The sequence below is a fragment of the Lagenorhynchus albirostris genome, chromosome 18 (assembly GCF_949774975.1).
Source record: "Lagenorhynchus albirostris chromosome 18, mLagAlb1.1, whole genome shotgun sequence".
Lineage (NCBI taxonomy): Eukaryota > Metazoa > Chordata > Mammalia > Artiodactyla > Delphinidae > Lagenorhynchus > Lagenorhynchus albirostris.
The window spans coordinates 6,338,598-6,354,286 of NC_083112.1; the positions used below are offsets into that span (position 1 = coordinate 6,338,598).

The window sequence follows — 15,689 nt, forward strand, 5'->3', positions numbered from 1 at the left end:
TCTCAATATTGAACTATGGTAACCAAACTAAATACCTGCCGTGAAAAGATAGCAAGTGCCCACGACCTTGGGTTCTGAGGCTGATGGAGGCCCAGCTGCACTGCCTCTCCCGGCGATGAGTGCCGCAGGCTTCAGACATCTCTTTCGGTCCTGGAGGGACAGACTTTCCCAGATCAGGAGGAATACATGAAATACTGTGTGTGGCCGCTAGTCAAAATCACCAGAGTTAGAGGCAGAAATCTGCATTTCCGACGGACCCCCAGGGTGAATCTTCACACCTAGGTTTGCTCTTCAAATGAGGTAGGAAAGATCAGTGGTGGACATAGGTCCATCACCATTAATTCAGAAAGTTTGTTAAAGGGTCTAAGAGACAAGATAAAAACAGAGAAAGAAGTTCCAAGGAAACATGAAAAGCCAGGTTAAGTGTCTCTGACTTTTAGAAACTGAACTCTGACTCACGGCGTGATTGCCTCCGCATGGTGGATTCTAACCTCTCTGCCTTGCTGAGGACAGCACATGCCAGCACCCAGGCACAAGCAAAACCCTTCACTCCCTCACATGTCTCTGCTCCCGGGAAGCGGGACACTGATCCCTGGGAGGGACCCCCTACAAATGGATCGAAAGGCCACCAATTCTAGAGGACCTGCTAAACAGCAGGCACTGGTGCTTTTCACGTATTTTCTTATTTAATCCTCAGGGTGTTTCCACAAGGTAAGTTATTACTTCCTTTTTGCCAGTTAGAAAGCAGGAAATGGCAGAGCCAGGGCTGAGCCTAGGTCGGTCTGGGAAGCTTGAAATCACTGCTGTCTTTCCATACCCTGGCAGCATCAGAACCACAGAGGCAACTAGATCAGGAAAGAAAAGTCTGTAGCAGTTCAGGAGAGCTGTTTTTTGTCAAGCAAGGAAACCACAGAAGAAAAAATACCTCTTTGACTTCTGTCACACTCAGGGAGTCTCAAAGAAATGAGGGGAGCTTCTGTGTCTTCTACCTCTGTCTGTCCACTGGTTCACACACACACTGTGCCCACCTCTCGAGAAAGGATGATGCAGGGCAAAGAGAAAAATAAGTCATTCCAGCTGGCTGGCTCCCAAATCTGCCCTGGCCTCCTCACCCCCAAACTTCCTCATGTTTTGCCCTGGGTCTTTACCAGATGATTTTTGAATTCTTTAAATTTCAAGACGCTCAGGAAACTCACTGTCCAAGGGTGGCAGTAATGAGAAGGAACGATGGGTCCAGGTCTGTTCTTCAGTGCATCCGGCCCATCCTCCATGCTGCCACCTCCAGAGGAGACATACTAGCCAGAGGACACAAGAGGAACCAGCAGACCCCAGATAATGTGGAAAGCTCCATTTGATAGAGCAGCAGTTTGCAAATAACCAAAATGACTGATGATATGAGATGTATTAAACAAAATTAATGCACAGAAATCTCTTGCATTCCTATACACTCAACATGAAAGATCAAAAAGAGAAATTAAGCAAACAATCCCATTCACCACTGCAACAAAAAGAATAAAATACCTAGGAATAAACCTACCTAAGGAGGTAAAAGACCTGTACTCAGAAAACTATAAGACACTGATGAAAGAAGTTAAAGATGATACAAACAGTTGGAGAGATATACCATGTTCTTGGATTGGAAGAATCAACATTGTGAAAATGACTGTACTACCCAAAGCAATCTACAGATTCAATGCAATCCCTATCAAATTACCAGTGGCATTTTTTACAGAACTAGAACAAAAAATCTTAAAATTTGTATGGAGACACCAAAGACCCCGAATAGCCAAAACAGTCTTGAGGGAAGAAAACGGAGCTGGAGGAATCAGACTCCCTGACTTCAGACTACTCTACAAAGCTACAGTAATCAAGACAATATGGTACTGGTACAAAAGCAGAAATATAGATCAATGGAACAGGATAGAAAGCCCAGAGATAAACCCACAAAACATATGGTCACCTTATCTTTGATTGAGGAGGCAAGAATATACAATGGAGAAAAGACAGCCTCTTCAATAAGTGGTGCTGGGAAAGCTGGACAGCTACATATAAAAGAATGAAATTAGAACACTCCCTAACACCATACACAAAAATAAACTCCAAATGGATTAAAGACCTAAATGTAAGACTGGACACTATAAAAGTGTTAGAGGAAAACATAGGAAGAACACCGTTTGACATAAGTCACAGCAAGATCTTTATTGACCCCCCTCCTAGAGTAATGGAAATAAAAACAAAAAGAAACAAATGGGACTTAACGAAACTTAAAAGCTTTTGCACAGCAAAGGAGACTACAAACAAGACGAAAAGACAACCCTCAGAATGGGAGAAAATATTTGCAAACGAATCAACGGACAAAGGATTAGTCTCCAAAATTTACAAGCAGCTCATGCGGCTCAATATTAAAAAAAACAAACAACCCAATCCAAAAATGGGCAGAAACCTAAATAGACATTTCTCCAAAGAAGACATACAGATGGCCAAGAGGCACATGAAAAGCTGCTCAACGTCACTAATGATTAGAGAAATGCAAATCGAAACTACAGTGAGGTATCATCTCACACGGGTTAGAATGGCCATCATCAGAAAATCTACAAACAACAAATGCTGGAGAGGGTGTGGAGAAAAGGGAACCCTCTTACCCTGTTGGTGGGAATGTAAATTGATACAGCCACTATGGCAAACAGTATGGAGGTTCCTTAAAAAACTAAAAATAGAATTACCATATGACCCAGCAATGCCACTACTGGGCATATACCCAGAGAAAACCATAATTCAAAAGACACATGCACCCCAATGTTCATTGCAGCATTATTTATGATAGCCAGGTCATGGACGCAACCTAAATGCCCATCGACAGACGAGTGGATAAAGAAGATGTGGTACTTATATACAATGGAATATTGCTCAGCCATAAAAAGGAACAAAATTGGGTCATTTGTAGAGGTGTGGATGGATCCAGAGACTGTCATACAGAGTGAAGTAAGTCAGAAAGAGAAAAACAAATATCGTATATTAACGCATATATGTGGAATCTAGAAAAATGGTACAGATGAACCGGTTTGCAGGGCAGAAGTTGAGACACACACGTAGAGAACCAAACGTATGGACACCAAGGGGGGAAAGTGGTGGGGGGGTGGGCGTTGGGGTGGGATGACTTGGGAGATTGGGATTGACATGTATACAGTGATGGGTATAAAATTGATAACTAATAAGAACCTGCTGTATAAAAAATAAATAAAATACAATTCAAAAATTCAAAAAAAAAAACAAAACAGATTGTGTGATGGAATACTGCATAGCTTTAAAAATGATGTTACAGAGCATTACCGTGGAGAAGTTTCGTGATTGTTACTGAAAAGTTCAGGTGATACAATCCTACTTTTGTGTTTTAAAAGTTTATGTATACATGTGTTATATATGTGTGTGTGTGTAAACTTTAAAATACACATCTATAAATGTAAACTTTTTTACACAAAAACAAGACTGGACGGACATATAGCAAAAATTAGTGAGTAGTTTTATAGTAAGTTTTGGATTTATTTTAATAGTCTGTATATACCTAAGGAGCATGTGTGGGTACACACATACATACTCCGAACTTAAATGTAAAACCTAAAACTATAAAACTTTTAGGAAAAAAATAGGAAAAAATCTTTAAGACCTAGGACTTAGCAAAGAATTTTTAGAGTAGACATCAAAAGCATGGTCCATCAAGGAAAAAGTAGGTAACATGCAAGTTAAAACAACAGTGTGGTCACTTTACACACCTATCAGAATGACTAAAATGAAAAATAGTGACAACACCAAATGCTGATGAATGCAGGAAAAACTAGGCAACTCATACCTTGCTTGAGGGAAGATAAAATGGTACAGCCACTCTGGAAAAGGTTGGCAATTTCATGTACAGCTAGCCATTCGATTACCATACAACCCAGCAGTTGTACTCCTGGGCATTTATCCCACAGCAATGAAGTTTTATGTTCACACAAAAAAACTGTATATGAACGTTCATGGCAGCTTTCCATGTAATAGCCACAAACTGGAAACAACCCACAAGTCCTTCAGTAAACAATTAAATAACTTTGGTCTGTCCATACTGTGGAATACTACTCAGCAGCTGAGAAGAACACATTGTTGATACACAATACATATCAACCTGTGAATCTTCCGAGGTGTTGTTGAGTGAGAAAAGCCAAGCCCAAAAGGTTATATATTGTATGATTCCATTTGTATAACCTTCTTGAGAAGAAATGGAGAACAGATTTGTAAACGGTCCAAGGGGTTGTGGCTGGAAGATGAGGAGGTGGGAGGAAGATGGGTGTGGTTATGAGAGGTCAGCACGAGGGATGCTGTGGTCTCTCTCTCTCTCTCTCTCTCTCTCTCTCTCACACACACACACACACACACACACACACACACACACACGCACACACACACGAATGAATATAGGTAAAACTAGGGAAATCTGAACAAGATTGTCTCAGTGTCCGTATCCTGGTTGTTATATTGTATTAGAATTTCCCAAGACATTATTCTTGGGGGAAACTGGGTGTAGGGTATGCAGGATCTCTCTGTGTTATTTCTTATGAGTGCATGTGAGCCTACAATGATCTCAAAATAAAAAGTTTGATTGAAAACATTATATAATTTTTTTTTCAACTGAGTAATTTTGTCTTTTTTTTTTATTGGAGTATAATTGCTTTACAATGTTGTGTTAGTTTCTGCCACACAGCAAAGTGAATCAGCCGTACACATATACACATCGCCTCCGTCTTGGACCTCCCTCACCGCCCCCCATCCCACCCAACTAGGCCATCACAGCACAGAGCACCGAGCTGAGCTCCCTGTGCTGTGTAGCACAGTGCTGTACAGCAGGTTCCCACTAGCTATCTATTTCACACATGGTAGTGTATTTATGTCAAACCTTATCTCCCAATTCATCCCACCCTCCCCTCCCCACCCCATGTCCACACGTCCATTCTCTGCATCTGCCTTTCTATTCCTGCCCTACCAATAGGTTCATCTTTCTAGATTCCACGTGTATGTGTTAATATACAATATTTGTTTTTCTCTTTGACTTACATTTACATAATTACATAACATGTATTATTTGTGTATAACATTGTAGTATATATATTATAGTTTGGTATTTATAAGAAATAGATTAATTACTAATACATCACTGAAGAACTTGACCAATTGGAATACGTATATCGTTGCAAAATAAAATTAATAATTTGCTCCTCTTTTCAGCAAAATGCTATGAAAGGGTTATTGGTACTCATCGTACCCAGTTCTCCCATTCTCTTTCAAACCCGTTTTCATTAAGGTTTCACCTACGCATTTTATCCAAAGGTACTGAACACACAGGGTTAACTGCAGACTCCTTCCCTGTCCCCACCTCTCTTAACCCAGCAGCCTCATTTGTCCTGCTGGATAAAGTCCTCCTTGACAACTTTCTGCATGTGGCTTCCTGGTTCCTTAGAGTGACGTGGCCTGGGATTAGTGGCTGGGCCTCTTCTCTGCCTGCATGCTCTTGGTGATCTCACCTGGTTTATGGTTTTAAATTCCATTTACGTGCCTATGACTCAGTTTTATACTCCAGCTCACTCCTTTCTCTTGAACCGTGGATTCATACACCCAGCCGCACGCCTGACATCTCCACTTGGATATCTACCAGGCGTCTTAAAATTTAGCAGGTGGCAAACCAAGCCTCTGACTTCCAGCACTGCCCCCCACCCCCGCCACAACAGAGCCTTCTGCACCCACAGCTTCCCCCTCTCAAGTGTTGCATTTTCATTCTTCCAGCTGCTCAGGCCCAAACCCCCGACATCTGAGGCTGTCTCTGGCTCCTGTTTCTCTCACACGCCAACATGTAGTCGGTCGGCAAATCCTGGCGACTCTACCTTTGAAGTACATTCAGGATTAAACTACATCTTTCCACTTAGATCACTGCCTCCGCTCTCCAAGCCTCCATTGTCTCTGAATGGGTTTCTCCAGTAGACCTATCCCTAAAGTCACCGGAGCTTCTGCAGTGATCCTTTTAGAACCAGATTAGATGATGTCAATCCTCTGCTCAAAACTGTAGGAGTACCCACCGCGAGACGCAGTCAGCCGATCTACCGTGATGGTCCCGTGTCCCCGGTCAACTCCATAAACTTCTTGGACTCTCCCCACCCTCACTCGTTCCAGCCACACGAGCCTCCTTGCTCTTCCTCGGGTCTGCCAGGCTCACTCCCACTTCTGCCTGGAGGGCTCCTCACCCGGGATCCACATCACCAGTTCTCCCAACTCCAAATCTTCACTCTACTCTCACCTTCCCGGTGAAGCCTACATTGAATCTCCTATTTAACGGTGAAAACCCTCCCCCCATTTAGCATGCCCAGTCCCTTACTTTCCAAGACACTTAACCGCCTCTTAACCTCCTGCATTAGCTTCCTAGGACTGCTGTAACAAGGTCCCACAAACTGAACAACAGAAATCTACTCTCTCACAGTTTGGGCGACCGGAAGTCCAAAATCAAGGTGTCAGCAGGGCCGTGCGCACTCTGCAGGCTCTTGGGAAGAATCCTTCCTTGACTTTCCTACTCTTCTAGCATCCGGTGCTTGCCAGAAATCCTTGGATTCTTTGCCTCTGGCAGTATACCTCCAATCTCCGCCTCTGTCTCCATGTGGCCGTCTTTCCTCTGTGTGTCTCTCTGTGTACAGATTCCCTCTTCTTCTTAGGACACTATTGATACTGGATTCAGCGCCCACATGAATCCAGTGTGACCTCAGCTTAACTGGATTACATCTGCCATGACCCAAATAAGGTCACCTTCCCAGGTTCCTGGTGGACATACATTTTGGGAGGACACTATTCAAACAGTACCCATACCATATGATTATACAGTTGATGTATTTTGTTATTGGGTGGCTGCCTGTTCTAGAATGTAACTTTCTTAGAGGCAGAGGCTTGTCTGTTTGGTCCTGAATGTATCCCAAGTTCCTAGAATGTTTCATAGCAAAGAGTAGAATCTCAGTAAATTAAACAGTACCCTTACATATCACAGAATGAACTTCAGGGGTTTACTGACACACTTCTGTGGTATTCTACCCGTGAGCAACGTCATTCAACCCCCTAGACAAATGTTTATTCAACAAATAGACTACCAAGTGATTGAGTTAAAACAGAGAACTTAGTTGGCCCTTTAAAATGTTATGTTTTCTAAATCATATAATTCTGGCTCTTTTTATTTTTTTAATTATTTATTTTTTTTAAAAAATTTTAACTTTTAATTTTATATCGGAGTAGAGTTGATTAACAATGTTGTGTTAGTTTCAGGTGTACAGCAAAGTGATTCAGTTATACATATACATGTATCTATTGTTTTTTAAATTCTTTTCCCATTTAAGTTGTTACAAAGTATTGAGCAGAATTGTTCCCTGTGCTATAAGTAGGTCCATGTTGGATTTCCATTTATTTTATTTTAAAAAATTTATTTATTTATTTTGGTGAGGTGATAGCTCATTGTGGTTTTTTTTTTTAAACATCTTTATTGGAGTATAAATGCTTTACAATGGTGTGTTAGTTTCTGCTTTACAACAAAATGAATCAGTTATATATATACATATGTTCCCATATCTCTTCCCTCTTGCGTCTCCCTCCCTCCCACCCTCCCTATCCCACCCCTCCAGGTGGTCACAAAGCACCAAGCTGATCTCCCTGTGCTATGCGGCTGCTTCCCACTAGCTGTCTACCTTAAGTTTGGTAGTGTATATATGTCCATGACTCTCTCTTGCTTTGTCACAGCTTACCCTTCTCCCCTCCCCATATCCTCAAGTCCATTCTTTAGTAGGTCTGTGACTTTTTTCCTGTCTTACCCCTAGTTTCTTCATGACATTTGTTTTTTCTTAAATTCCATATATATGTGTTAGCATACGGTATTTGTGTCTCTCTTTCTGACTTACTTCACTCTGTATGACAGACTCTAGGGCCATCCACCTCATTACAAATAGCTCAATTTCGTTTCTGTTTATGGCTGAGCAATATTCCATTGTATATATGTGCCACATCTTCTTTATCCATTCAACCGATGATGGACACTTAGGTTGTTTCCATCTCTGGGCTATTGTAAATAGAGCTGCAATGAACATTTTGGTACATGACTCTTTTTGAATTATGGTTTTCTCAGGGTATATGCCCAGTAGTGGGATTGCTGGGTCATATGGTAATCCTATTTTTAGTTTTTGAAGGAACCTCCATACTGTTCTCCACAGTGGCTGTGTCAATTTACATTCCCACCAACAGTGCAAGAGTGTTCCCTTTTCTCCACACCCTCTCCAGCATTTATTGTTTCTAGATTTTTTGATGATGGCCATTCTGACTGGTGTGAGATGATATCTCATTGTAGTTTTGATTTGCATTTCTCTAATGATTAATGATGTTGAGCATTCTTTCATGTGTTTGTTGGCAGTCTGTATATCTTCTTTGGAGAAATGTCTATTTAGGTCTTCTGCCCATTTTTGGATTGGGTTGTTTGTTTTTTTCTTATTGAGCTGCATGAGCTGCTTGTAAATTTTGGAGATTAATCCTTTGTCCGTTGCTTCATTTGCAAATATTTTCTCCCATTCTGAGGGTTGTCTTTTGGTCTCGTTTATGGTTTCCTTTGCTGTGCAAAAGCTTTGAAGTTTCATTAGGTCCCATTTGTTTATTTTTGTTTTTATTTCCATTTCTCTAGGAGGTGCGTCAAAAACGATCTTGCTGTGATTTATGTAATAGAGTGTCCTGTCTATGTTTTCCTCTAAGAGTTTGATAGTTTCTGGCCTTACATTTAGGTCTTTAATCCATTTTGAGCTTATTTTTGTGTATGGTGTTAGGGAGTGATCTAATTTCATACTTTTACATGTACCTGTCCAGTTTTCCCAGCACCATTTATTGAAGAGGCTGTCCTTTCTCCACTGTACATTCCTGCCTCCTTTATCAAAGATAAGGTGACCATATGTGCGTGGGTTTATCTCTGGGATTTCTATCCTGTTCTATTGATCTATCTTTCTGTTTTTGTGCCAGTACCATACTGTCTTGATTACTGTAGCTTTGTAATATAGTCTGAAGTCAGGGAGCCTGATTCCTCTAGATCCGTTTTTCATTCTCAAGATTGCTTTGGCTATTCGGGGTCTTTTGTGTTTCCATACAAATTGTGAAATTTTTTGTTCTAGTTCTGTGAAAAATACCAGTGGTAGTTTGATAGGGATTGCATTGAATCTGTAGATTGCTTTGGGTAGTAGAGTCATTTTCACAATGTTGATTCTTCCAATCCAAGAACATGGTATATCTCTCCATCTGTTTGTATCATCTTTAATTTCTTTCATCAGTGTCTTATAATTTTCTGCATACAGGTCTTTTGTCTCCTTAGGTAGGTTTATCCCTAGATATTTTATTCTTTTTGTTGCAATCGTAAATGGGAGTGTTTTCTTGATTTCACTTTCAGATTTTTCATCATTAGTGTATAGGAATGCCAGAGATTTCTGTGCATTAATTTTGTATCCTGCAACTTTACCGAATTCATTGATTAGCTCTAGTAGTTTTCTGGTAGCATCTTTAGGGTTCTCTAGGTATAGTATCATGTCATCTGCAAACAGTGACAGCTTTACTTCTTCTTTTCCGATTTGGATTCCTTTTATTTCCTTTTCTTCTCTGATTGCTGTGGCTAAAACTTCCATAACTATGTTGAATAAGAGTGGTGAGAGTGGGCAACCTTGTCTTGTTCCTGATCTTAGTGGAAATGCTTTCAGTTTTTCACCATTGAGGATGATGTTGGCTGTGGGTTTGTCATATATGGCCTTTATTATGTTGAGGAAGCTTCCCTCTATGCTTACTTTCTGCAGGGTTTTTATCATAAATGGGTGTTGAATTTTGTTGAAAGCTTTCTCTGCATCTATTGAGATGATCATATGGTTTTTCTCCTTCAATTTGTTAATATGGTGTATCACGTTGATTGATTTGCATATATTGAAGAATCCTTGCATTCCTGGAATAAACCCCAGTTGATCATGGTGTATGATCCGTTTAATGTGCTGTTGGATTCTGTTTGCTAGTATTTTGTTGAGGATTTTTGCATCTATGTTCATCAGTGATATTGGCCTTTAGTTTTCTTTCTTTGTGACATCTTTGTCTGGTTTTGGTATCAGGGTGATGGTGGCCTCGTAGAATGAGTTTGGGAGTGTTCCTTCCTCTGCTATATTTTGGAAGAGTTTGAGAAGGATAGGTGTTAGCTCTTCTGTAAATGTTTGATGGAATTCGCCTGTGAAGCCATCTGGTCCTGGGCTTTTTTTTGTTGGAAGATTTTTAATCACAGTTTCAATTTCAGTGCTTGTGATTGGTCTGTTCATATTTTCTATTTCTTCCTGATTCAGTCTTGGCAGGTTGTGCATTTCTAAGAATTTGTCCATTTCTTCCAGGTTGTCCATTTTATTGGCATAGAGTTGCTTGTAGTAATCTCTCATGATCTTTTATATTTCTGCAGTGTCAGTTGTTACTTCTCCTTTTTCATTTCTAATTCTATTGATTTGAGTCTCCTCCCTTTTTTCTTGATTAGTCTGGCTAATGGTTTATCAATTTTGTTTATCTTCTCAAAGAACGATTTTTTAGTTTTATTGATCTTGGCTAACGTTTCCTTCATTTCTTTTTCATTTATTTCTGATCTGAGTTATGATTTCTTTCCTTCTGCTAACTTTGGGGTTTTTTTTGTTCTTCTTTCTCTAATTGCTTTAGGTGCAAGGTTAGGTTGTTTATTTGAGATGTTTCCTGTTTCTTACGGTAGGATTGTATTGCTATAAACTTCCCTCTTAGAACTGCTTTTGCTGCATCCCATAGATTTTGGGTCATCGTGTCTCCATTGTCATTTGTTTCTAGGTATTTTTTAATTTCCTCTTTGATTTCTTCAGTGATCATTTCGTTATTAAGTAGTGTATTGTTTAGTCTCCATGTGTTTGTGTTTTTTACAGATCTTTTCCTGTAATTGATATCTAGTCTCATAGCTTTGTGGTCAGAAAATATACTTGATACAATTTCAATTTTCTTAAATTTACCAAGGCTTGATTTGTGACCCAAGATATGTTCTCTCCTGGAGAATGTTCCATGAGCACTTGAGAAGAAAGTGTATTCTGTTGTTTTTGGATGGAATGCCCTATAAATATCAATTAAGTCCATCTTGTTTAATATGTCATTTAAAGCTTGTGTTTCCTTATTTATTTTCATTTTGGATGATCTGTCCATTGGTGAAAGTGGGGTGTTAAAGTCTCCTACTATGAATGTGTTCCTGTTGATTTCCCCTTTTATGGCTGTTAGTATTTGCCTTATGTATTGAGGTGCTCCTATGTTGGGTGCATAAATATTTACAATTGTTATATCTTCTTCTTGGATCGATCCCTTGATCATTATTTAGTGTCCTTCTTTGACTCTTCTAATAGTCATTATTTTAAAGTCTATTTTGTCTGATATGAGAATTGCTACTCCAGCTTTCTTTTGGTTTCCATTTGCATGAAATATCTTTTTCCATCCCCTTACTTTCAGTCTGTATGTGTCCCTAGGTCTGAAGTGGGTCTCTTGTAGACAGCAAATATGTGGGTCTTGTTTTTGTATCCATTCAGCCAATCTGTGTCTTTTGGTGGGAGCATTTAGTCCATTTACATTTAAGGTAATTATCGATATGTATGTTCCTATTCCCATTTTCTTAATTGTTTTGGGTTCGTTATTGTAGGTCTTTTCCTTCTCTTGTGTTTCTTGCCTAGAGAAGTTCCTTTAGCAGTTGTTGTAGAGCTGGTTTGGTGGTGCTGAACTCTCTCAGCTTTTGCTTGTCTGTAAAGGTTTTAATTTCTCCATCAAATCTGAATGAGGTCCTTGCTGGGTAGAGTAATTTGGTTGCAGGTTTTTCTCCTTCATCACTTTAAATATGTCCTGCCAGTCCCTTCTGGCTTGTAGAGTTTCTGCTGAAAGATCAGCTGTTAACCTTATGGGGATTCCCTTGTGTGTTATTTGTTGTTTTTCCCTTGCTGCTTTTAATATGCTTTCTTTGTATTTAATTTTTGACAGTTTGATTAATATGTGTCTTGGCGTATTTCTCCTTGGATTTATCCTGTATGGGACTCTCTGTGCTTCCTAGACTTGATTAACTATTTCCTTTCCCATATTAGGGAAGTTTTCAACTATAATCTCTTCAAATATTTTCTCAGTCCCTTTCTTTTTCTCTTCTTCTTCTGGAACCCCTATAATTCGAATGTTGGTGCATTTAATGTTGTCCCAGAGGTCTCTGAGACTGTCTTCAGTTCTTTTCATTCTTTTTTCTTTATTCTGCCCTGCAGTAGTTATTTCCACTATTTTATCTTCCAGGTCACTTATCCGTTCTTCTGCCTCAGTTATTCTGCTATTGATCCCATCTACAGTATTTTTCATTTCATTTATTGTGTTGTTCATTGTTGTTTGTTTCATCTTTAGTTCTTCTAGGTCCTTGTTAAATGTTTCTTGCATTTTGTCTATTCTATTTCCAAGATTTTGGATCATCTTTACTATCATTATTCTGAATTGTTTTTCAGGTAGACTGCCTATTTCCTTTTCATTTGTTAGGTCTGGTGGGTTTTTATCTTGCTCCTTCATCTGCTGTGTGTTTCTCTGTCTTCTCATTTTGCTTCTCTTGCTGTGTTTAGGGTCTCCTTTTTGCAGGCTGCAGGTTAGTAGTTCCCGTTGTTTTTGGTGTCTGTCCCCAGTGGCTAAGGTTGGTTCAGTGGGTTGTGTAGGCTTCCTGGTGGAGGGGACTAGTGCCTTTGTTCTGGTGGATGAGGCTGGATCTTGTCTTTCTGGTGGGCAGGTCCATGTCTGGTGGTGTGTTTTGGGGTGTCTATGGACTTATTATGATTTTAGGCAGCCTCTCTGCTAATGGGTGGGGTTGTGTTCCTGTCTTGCTAGTTGTTTGGAATAGGATGTCCAGCACTGTAGCTTGCTGGTCGTTGGGTATAGGTGGGTGCTGGTGTTGAGATGGAGATCTCTGGGAGATTTTTGCCGTTTGATATTATGTGGAGCTGGGAGGTCTTTTGTGGACTAGTGTCCTGAAGTTGGCTCTCCCAGGCTCTCCCACCTCAGAGGCACAGCAGTGACTCCTGGCTGCAGCACCAAGAGCCTTTCATCCACAGGGCTCAGAATAAAAGGGAGAAAAAGTAGAAAGAAAGAATTAGTAGAAGTAGAAAGAAAGAAAGAAACAAGGGAGGGAGGGAGGAAGGAAGGAAGGAGGGAAGGAAGGAAAAAAAGAAAGAAAGAAGATAAAGTAAGATAAAATAAAGTAAGATAAAATATAATAAAGTTATTAAAATAAAAAATTATTAAGAGAAAAAACAAAACAAGAAAAAATGGACAGATAGAGCCCTAGGACAAATGGTGGAAGCAAAGCTATACAGACAAAATATCACATAGAAGCATCAACATACACACTCACAAAAAGAGGAAAAGGGGAAAAAATCATAAATCTTGCTCTCAAAGTCCACCTTCTCAATTTGTGATGATTCGTTGTCTAAAGGAGGGAAGGATGGAAAGAAAGAACAAAGATAAATTAAAATAAAAGTTATTAAAATAAAAAGTAATTATTAAGATAAAAAACGGACGTATAGAACCCTCGGACAAATGGTGGAAACAAAGCTATACAGACAAAAGCTCACACAGAAGCATACACATACACACTCACAAAAAATGGAAAAGGGGAAAAAATCATAAATTTTGCTCTCGAAGTCCACCTCCTCAATTTGGGATGACTTGTTGTCTATTCAGGTATTCCACAGGTGCAGGTACATCAAGTTGATTGTGGAGATTTAATCCGCTGCTCCTGAGGCTGCTGGGAGAGATTTCCCTTTCTCTTCTTTGTTCGCACAGCTCCCAGGGGCTCAGCTTTGGATTTGGCTCCGCCTCTGCGTGTAGGTCGCCGGAGGGCGTCTGTTCTTTGCTCAGACAGGACGGGGTTAAAGGAGCCGCTGATTCGGGGGCTCTGGCTCACTCAGGCCGCGGGGAGGGAGGGGCATGGAGGGCGGGGCGGGCCTGCGGCGGCAGAGGCCAGCGTGACGTTGCGCCGGCGTGACGTTGCACCAGCCTGAGGCGCGCCGTGCGTCCTTCCGGGGAAGTCGTCCCTGGATCCCGGGACCCTGGCAGTGGCGGGCTGCACAGGCTCCCCGGAAGGGGGGTGTGGATAGTGACCTGCGCTCGCAGACAGGCCCCTTGGTGGCGGCAGCAGTAGCCTTAGCGTCTCCCGCCCGTCTCTGGGGTCCGCGCTTTTAGCCGCGGCTCGGCCCGTCTCTGGAGCTCCTTTAAGCAGCGCTCTGAATCCCCTCTCCTCGCGCACCAGGAAACAAAGAGGTAAGAAAAAGTCTCTTGCCTCTTCGGCAGGTCCAGACTTTTCCCCGGACTCCCTCCCGGCTAGCCGTGGCGCACTAACCCCCTGCAGGCTGTGTTCACGCCGCCAACCCCAGTCCTCTCCCTGCGCTCCGACCAAAGCCCGAGCTTCAGCTCCCAGCCCCGCCCGCCCCCGGCGGCAGAGCAGACAAGCCTCTCGGGCTGGTGAGTGCCCGTCGGCACGATCCTCTGTGCGGGAATCTCTCCGCTTTGACCCCCGCACCCCTGTGGCTGTGCTCTCCTCTGCGGCTCCGAAGCTTCCCCCCTCCGCCACCGGCGGCCTCCGCCCGCGAAGGGGCTTCTAGTGTGCGGGAACCTTTCCTCCTTCACGGCTCCCTCCCACTGGTGCAGGTCCCGTCCCTATCCTTTTGTCTCTGTTTATTCATTTTGCTTTTGCCCTACCCAGGTACGTGGGGGGGTTTCTTGCCTTTTGGGAGGTCTGAGGTCTTCTGCCAGCGTTCAGTAGGTGTTCTGTAGGAGTTGTTCCACATGTAGATGTATTTCTGGTGTATCTGTGGGGAGGAAGGTGCTCTCCGCGTCTTACTCTGCCGCCATCTTCCCGGAAGCCTGGCTCTTTTTAAGTGAAAATTTCATTCTTCCTTGATAAGATTCTTGGTGATAAGATCCAGAGTGTATACGTACTTGTAAACAAAGTGTTTTAAGGGAAAGATGCTTCCTTTCTTGCTTTCTGATGGACTTGGAGTTACTAGAGTCACATCAGACCCCTGAGGATCTAAAACTCGGTGTGTCTGAGGCTGGCTCTTGTTCCTTGATGCTGCCCAGGGGTTTGATCCTTGTCTGCTGGAGGTCACGGATGAGTGTAGAGAGCTGAGTGGATTCTGAAGGACTTGAAGAAAATACTTTGTGTCTTGTCTCTCCCACTCCCTACAAGTCAGATCTTGTCCAGTCCAGCCTTTGTGTGTGTGGGGTGTGTGTGTCACAGGACCAGAATTAGGGTGATGTGAGTGAAGCTTTCACCTTGGATGCCAAAGAACTCGTCGATAAAGTAAATAATATTTTTACGCAATATTCTTAAAAAATAATGTTAAATATCCACAGCAAACAAAATACTGAATTTAAAAATAAAACAGGCTGTTGCTGCTTTGTTTTATGACCCTAGATTATCATGCATGAGGCCAGAGAGCTGTTCTGGATCCATGTGGCCAGTCCTTCCGTCCCCGTTGGATGGGTTCTCAAGGGCTGACCATTGTGTGGGCACAGATGGAGCAAAGTGGGTACCACACACAGTCATTTTTTATTGTAGAGGAGTTTTTAAT

At 41.7% G+C, this 15,689-nt stretch overlaps 1 protein-coding gene across 3 annotated transcripts in view; it reads left to right on the top strand.

Annotated features, from left to right (window-relative positions):
* MTUS2 (microtubule associated scaffold protein 2) overlaps positions 1-15,689 on the top strand; it is a 321,113-nt gene that overhangs the window by 74,848 nt on the left and 230,576 nt on the right. The window lies entirely within an intron of this gene.